The 7881-nt window shown below is 35.4% G+C and overlaps 1 long non-coding RNA gene across 4 annotated transcripts; it reads left to right on the forward strand.

Moving 5' to 3' along the window:
* Positions 1-3097: 3097 nt before the first annotated feature.
* Positions 3098-6194, forward strand: LOC109174902. 4 transcript variants are annotated; one of them, XR_002053197.1, is made up of 5 exons: positions 3098-3298; positions 4172-4264; positions 5476-5577; positions 5656-5724; positions 5988-6194. It is a non-coding gene; the product is annotated as an uncharacterized LOC109174902 (long non-coding RNA). The 4 variants fall into 4 exon arrangements; XR_002053198.1 differs by having other exon boundaries at positions 5489-5577; XR_002053199.1 differs by having other exon boundaries at positions 5522-5577.
* The last annotated feature ends 1687 nt before the right edge of the window (positions 6195-7881 follow it).

Consider the following 7881-nt stretch of genomic DNA (forward strand, 5'->3'; position numbering starts at 1 on the left):
GAAGCGTGTCACTGTGGGGGTCTCGGACTCCTACCATTCCTCATGAGAACAGTGACTCCCGTACGAGGTTAGCACGCAGATGCTTTAATGATTTGAATGTCGGTTGACATGTGTGACTATGCGGGATACTCGAAAAAGAATCACCTATGTGAGAGAGAAGTGGGGTCGCTTCAAAGGAGAATTGACGGGCTCAATTCTTTAGAAACTCTTGGAGAACCAGGATGGTGACCATGACCAAAATGGCACACCCATGAGAACAGAACAAAGGTTGGGAGGTTCCTGTGTGGGATATGTCATCGTCTACACAAACGGCAGTTGGTTCAAAGACATCAAGTTCTACCATACAGCCAGTAGAGTAAACATATCTTCACAAGGAAAGGTTCAAAGGGTAACACCTACCTATGCTATGCAGGGATCGAACGTTGAGCACGTTCGTGTCTTTTTTTTTTTCGTCCCGAAAATCATTTTTCATTCATGTGGGGGATTGTTGGAATTTTTAGCATAAAATGAAATTCTGAGTGGTTATTTTGTGGTATAAATATATGTGAGATCCACTACAGATTTGGGTCGGGTCATAATGGATTTGGGTTCTTCGTAGTGAGACAAAGAATTTGATATAATGTACGTCTCACATGTGGGGGATTGTTGGAATTTTTAGCATAAAATGAAATTCTGAGTGGTTATTTTGTGGTATAAATATATGTGAGATCCACTACAGATTTGGGTCGGGTCATAATGGATTCGGGTTCTTCGTAGTGAGACAAAGAATGTACGTTCAAAATGGATAATAGGTGAATGAGAAATTAATTCTCAAAATGAACCTATTTGAGAGAAGTCAAAAATTGAACTTAGGTTCAAATTTTATTTTAGCATTTGTTAAATGCTATTTGATGCACTTTCGTAGTGCTGAACGTCCATTTTAATGCACTAATTATAGTGTTTAAGGAAGCACTAATCATAGTGCTTAATTAGCCTTAACGGTTAATTGGTTATGTCACCAAATGGTGCTGTGTACCGGGAGATGCTTAATTTGCATCTTCCGTTCCGAAGGTGCTTAATTTCATCTTTCGAACCGCAGGTGCTTAACTGCACCTTCCGGTAGGAAGACTTTCGGATGGTGCTGGAATTATTTTAGACGTATGGACTTCTCGGTCACTCAGGTATTTTGAACACGGGTTATTAAGGTCGGTAAGAATTAATATTGTATATTAATTTTGTGACCGTTTATATTATTTCGATAATAATATGACCCGTTTCAAACGTTTAATTCAATTTTAAATTGGATTAATGGTGGTTTTTGTGCCATGAATATGTTATGAGTTAATACCCAAAATTGTCCTCGACTATAGTGGTTTTTCTCAATTTCGTCCTAAATGACTTTAGTGACCTAATATAGTCCCAGACTTTTGTGTTTCGCTCAATTTAGTCCTCCGTTTGTTATTCCGTCAAACTAGTGTTAAATAAAGTGACAATTCAATAATATTACTATTTGACCTTTCTTTACTTTCAACCTGCGAAGTTAGAAATCCCCCTTTCTTGTACGAATTACACCCAGAATTACTCTCATGCCTACGAATCAAATTTTATATTCATAGGTTTAGGAGTGATTATGAGAGTAATTCGTTAAAAAAAAGAAGATTTCGCACTTCACATGTCTATGAGTAAAGAGATGCTAATATTAAAATTACTGAAGTGCCTATTTATTTAACAACAAATAGACAGAATAACAAATGGAGGACTAAATTGAGCAAAAATACAAAAGTCTGGGACTAAATTGAGTAAAAATACAAAACTCTGGGACTACATTAAGTCACCAAAGTCGTTTAGGACAAAATTGAGAAAAACAACTATAGTCGAGGATTATTTTGAGAATACAATGGTGGTGGCAGAATGTGAGAACACAACATTCTAGATTGAAACTCTCATAATTCTTCTTTTCGGTTTTCCCCTCCATATACTCTCAAGTCTCATCTTTTGCTACGAAGGGAAAATTCTGCCAACATCTTCCGTAAAACATCGAAGTGCTCAACTTGTGTTCTTGTTCGCCGAGCTTTTGGTTTGAGTGCTCGAACGCCAAAGTCGTAATCCGTTTTATCCTGGGAGACTGACGCCATAACGCTCCTAGCACTCTCGGGAGGCGGCGAATCGGTTTTAAGGAGAGTGTGTGTACACAAAACTCGGGCTTCCTCTGCTTCTTCTACTTTCTCGTTGGGTTAAAACCTTAGGTTAGAAACCCGTATCTTGTTTTATATTTTTGTTATTGGTTTCGTACCAAGCTCTGCTTCTTCTTCTTTCTCGTTGGTTAAAACCTCAGGTTAGAAACCCGTTTCTTGTTTTATGTTTTTGTTCTTGGTTTCGCACCAAGTGGTGGGATTAATCTTGTAAAGGTTAAATCCTTGTACTAGTTTTGTGGTGGGATTAATCTCGGAATGATTAAATCCCTTGTACTAGTTTCGTACTAGTTGTGGTGGGATTATTTTGATAAAATAAATCCCTAGTTGGTTAATAATATATATATATATATATATATATATATATATATATATATATATATATATATATATATATATATATATATATATATATATGATTTTGGTTTTGTACCAAAATTTGTTGGAATTAATTTTTTAAAATTAAATTCTATTTTTTAGGGACAAATATATATTTTATATATATTTTGTATATCGATTTATTCACCAATATTCAACAGTAGCTAACAACGTTAGTTGTACCTCTTCTTGGTTGCCCTAGCTTCTCCGGAGTGGAGTGAAGTTACATTGTTGCACTACTACAGAATTCACATTTAACGTCGATTATTTATATAACCGACGTTAAAAATTAATTAAATATATAAAATTAATTAAAAATTATTTAACGTCGGCTAATAGATAATAGCCTACGTTATAAGTATAAAATAAAAATATAAAAAAAGATAAACATACGACGTCGGCTAATAGAATAGCCGATGTCGTAGGTAATTAATTTTTATTTTTAATTTATATAATTAATCTACATCGTCGACTGTTGAACAACCGACGTTGTATAATTTTTATATATTTTTTAAAACCCTACATTTAATCTCCGTTCATCACACAGCCAAAAGCTATTCACACTCCCACCGACATCGTCCTCTTCTTCTCAGCACAGCACAGCCACCGCACAGCACACCGCAGCCACCACCGCACCCCTTCACGCCGGCCAGCACAGTCACCATTGCCCCCGACGCCGTCCTCTTCTTCTCACCACAGCACAGCCACCACACAACACACCGTCCTGCCGCCGCACCGCCGCACCAAAGGTAAATCTCAGATCTGTCCTTTCTTTTGTTTTGTTTGTTTTTTGTTTTTTGTTTTTTTGTTTTTTGTTTTTTGTTTTTTTTTTTGTTTTTTGTTTTTTTGTTTTTTTTTTTTTCTTAAAATAAATCTCAGATCTGATCTGAGTACATAGGTCCGTACCTGAGATGATGTTGTGGGTTGTAATGAGTAAAATTAGATATATGTGCAGCAATTTCCCATTGTTCCTTCAAAGATCAACCGATTTGTTATTTTAGCCATTCTGGTTAGTACTGTACATTCTTGCGTAACTCATTACGATAAGCTCCTTTCAAATTTTAGGATAATATTCCTATTGCTAGTTGTTTCTTTAGATGTTTTAGTTTGTGGCTGATTTTTTTAGACTTGAATCCAGTGTTGAATTTGGGACATGGCTCTGCCATTCTGGATTATCGGATATTATGTATTGCTTTCAGTTATGGTGCTTGTAGAATGTTTAATATAATGCTTGATGGGTACATTTCTTTTGGATTCTTACACTGCTTTTTTCATAGCACATGCTCTAGTATATTCTTGTTTCATTGTTCTGGCAAAGAAATTGCTCTTAGTTTATCCACAGGGAGTCAGGGACTAATATTTCAAGGTTGATTTCAAAATGGTTGACAATTGAAAATTTTGTCAAGGTGATAAATTCTCTATCCGGTGAAAATAGATGCGAAGGCTTCTTTAATATGGCATCTACTGTTCGTCATCATTACTTTTTTTTTTTTTTTTTATTTAAGAGTGGGAATACAATAAGTGTGGATTATTCATGATGTGCATGAAGTAGCGCATGAAGGAGGGTAATTCGTGTATATTCTTAAGGTATCACTCTTTATCAACTTGTATTCTTTTTGCAGTCAGATGATAATTGTTGTAATTCGTGTGAAGAAGTTCGTGAAGCATACAGAAAAAGAGGCTAGGTGATCACAAACCCATATTTAATAGATCAGGTAGGATTTGATTGTGCAAAGGCTTTCCCATTAGCTCATTATATTGATCCTCTAGAATTCCACGGCTAAGTTAGCCACATGTTACTGTTTTTTTTTTTTTTAATAATTATTATCTACATTAGCAATTGAAGAAGAAAAGAAAAACGTATGTAGTAATATTAAAGTAATATTAAGGTTTCTGGTTATCATTTCTCTTGTACTGACTCCATGATTGTATTCAGGAGTTTAGACGTATTAAAGGGAATATAAGCTCAATGTGGGAACATGCGGAACTTCTTAGTTCTGTAAGAGATGATATTAGTGAATACAAGGGGGGTGTTTGGTTATTGGCTTATCAGTCAAAAATTAGCTAATTTGACTAAAAATAGCTGATTGACCAGTCAATAAGCTATTTTTGAGTGTTTGGTAAATGGCTGATTGGGCCAATCAGCCAAAATACAAAACGCTGGTGTTAGCAGCGTTTTTCATCAGCTGCTTGCAATTTATTTGTAAAATGACATTTCAATCCATGTAAATCATCTCCCTAATCTGAGAAATCTCATCTCTCTCATTCGCATCCCTTCTTCCCATCTGCATCTTCTCATCTCGCAACTGCTTCTTTCATATTCAACCCATCACTGATTTTTTTTTTTTTTAAAAAAAAAACACCAACAACAATGGAAACGACTAATGACTCATCTTCATCTTCGTTGCCATCTGATTCTTGCCATTTTTTCTTTCCCACCGTCTCTCGCCTCTGATTCTTGCCTCCTCCACTGCTCCTCTTCTCCTCTTTGCGTCTGATTTGGTGTAGAAGAAAATACAAATGTACTGTGGGTTTCTTGATTGATCTCCACTGCTCCTCTTCGTGTCTGATTTGGGGCAGAAGAAATGGGTAGGGATTTGGGCGTCTGATTTGGGGTAGAAGAAACGGGTAGGGCTTTGGTTTACAAATGACTGAATGAGTGTGGGTTTGGTCAAATGGTTAATAATAATAATAATAATAATAATAATAATAATAATAATAATAATAAAAGTACGGTGGTGGTTTCAGCTTACATTTAATAATAATAATAATAATAATAAAAAATTGTAAATGTAACTAAAGAATTAAAAAAAATGGTAAATATGACTAAAGAATTAAAAAATTAACACAATACCCTTATAGGTCATTTTACATATAATCAGCTAAAAATAAACAGCTAATTTACCAAACACTTTTCTATAACCAGCTAATATAATCAGGTGGTCAAACCAACTAACACAATCAGCTATTAGTTATCAGTTAACTCAACCAGCTATCAGCTATCAGCTAATTGCCAAACACCTCCAAGGTGAGTAATTTCGAGTTTTAAGTTTTCTAATGGATGCAAGTGTTTTGTCTTATTAATCTAAGATTTTTATTTAAGCAGGCAGGGAGCATGTCTCCAAGAGATCAGTTATTACGTGAGAGAGCTGCCATACATGAAAGTATTTCTCATGTAAGACTAATTGTTAGTTCATTATATTGCTGTTGCGGTGTTCATTTTTTTATGCTTAGTTTCTTATACTGATTTTGATTAATTAAGGCTCTTTTGGAGATCGGTGGTGTACACTGCTGCTTAATTCTATTGTTATCTTAGGCTTGCATGCATAGAAATGTGGGGAAACTCAATGTGGTTTTGGAAATTATGATCTTAGCCTTTGAAGTTAGAGTAGACTGAGAAGCTGATGCCATGTTAATATGCTACTTTCTTCATTGAAGGAATTTGAACTACTCATATAGATATGAAGGGCACAGTGACACTGGGAAAAATAATCCTTAATCTGGATCAAGACAAGTATCATTCTGAAGTTGTAAATGCCCCCAAGACATTTGGCATAACTGCATTAGTATATCAGAATTCTTTTGCTAGCTTCATTGGTGTTATTTGTCATCATCTTCCTAGCAACAAAGGAAATTATATGTAAATGGAATTTCTTCTGTTAGCAAGTGTAGGTGAAAAAGAAGGCAAAAACTAATTGCCTTTCCAGCAATTGAAACTGTTCTAGCAGTAATCCATCGCTACAGTTCTCTGGCTGTAGGCATAATTTTTTTTATTTTTTTAATGACATAACGCGTCGGTTTTTAACTACAAATCGACGTGTTATGTTAAATTTTTTTTTAAAAATTAACTACATAAAACGTCGGTTATTTCCTACTAACCGACGTTATAAGTTGTATTAATTAAATAAAAAAAATACAACGCCAGTTTTTATTTAACCGATGTCGTATGTTTACTATACAACGTCGCTTTTTAGCCGACGTTAAAGTCTCTAAATAACCGACGTTAAAGGCCTGCTGTGTAGTAGTGTTGGATTATGATTGAGATGAGAGAGTCACAGAGAGCGTAGTAGGGGTCGGGTGGGTTGTTGAAAATGAGAAGTATTAAGCGTGAAATGGTGGGGATCGGCAGACATATTTTGCAATGCATTTGGTTTCTTTTTTACCACTTTTTAATATTCCATAATAGTAATAATAATTGTATCTGTGCATCGCGCGTGCGCATTGCACAGATAATTAAGTAATTATTTACTTCTATTCAAATAAGGATAATATCAGAAAATATAATCAATACAATCATTTCTTCAACTGTGCTATATAATATTTCTTGTTATAATTTATATTTGTATATCAATTTAAATAGAGAAAATTACAATTTTGGTCCTATGACTATAGGGGAGGTGGTAATTTCAGTTCGTGACTTTTAAAACTAACAGATTTAGTCCTTTTAGTATGTTTTTTTTACACATTAAGTCATTTCGGCTAATTTACCGGTAGATTTTCGCCGAAAAAATAATTTAATTTGTTTATTAATTTTTTTTTTTGGGGGGGGGGGGGGTGGGGGGGAGGGGGTAAAATGGTCACTTTTGGTCTGAGAAAAAAGGGGATAAACGGTGGCTTCTATTTCCCACCTTAAATACGTTGTCTAATTGATTTTCTATATCATTTAATTTTTTTTTAAAAATCCACAATCAATTAATTCGAATTCTGTTTATAGCAAAATCAAACATATAATTTTAGGTTTAATAACTTTTGGACAAAGAGTAACCAAAATTTAGTTTAAACGGAGAATTTTTGAGACCTGAAACGAGTACAACGGCTTCGACGTAATCGCCATCGTGGTCTTCGCTTTGGTTCGATTTTCTCCCGGAGCTTCCGCGAGAAGACTTGGAAGACATCTCAGCGGTCGCTCTCGATGGCTTCCTACAAATCATACAATGCCTGTTTAGGGAGCGCTAGAGCTGAAACGAATAGCCACGGCGGCGGATAAGCGGTAGCGAAGAAGAGTAAGAATGCGAGCTGGAAATTCGGCAGAAGCGCGTCGTCGTCGTCTGGGCATAATCGGTGAGAACGCCGGCACCGGAGATCGTACGGACGCCTAGTTGAGATCCGAGCATCGTAATCCGATGTAAGTGCAATCGGAAATTGGAAACAATTTGTGAACCCTTCACCAACAATACTCTCCGTAATGCTTTACGATGATACTAAGGTGGACGTTATTTAAGGTGGGAAATAGAAGCCACCGTTTATTCCCTTTTTTCTCAGACCAAAATGACCATTTTACCCCCCCAAAAAATTAATAAACAAATTAAATTGTTTTTCCGGTGAAAATCTA

Source organism: Ipomoea nil, unplaced genomic scaffold (genome assembly GCF_001879475.1).
Source record: "Ipomoea nil cultivar Tokyo-kokei standard unplaced genomic scaffold, Asagao_1.1 scaffold0672, whole genome shotgun sequence".
NCBI lineage: Eukaryota > Viridiplantae > Streptophyta > Magnoliopsida > Solanales > Convolvulaceae > Ipomoea > Ipomoea nil.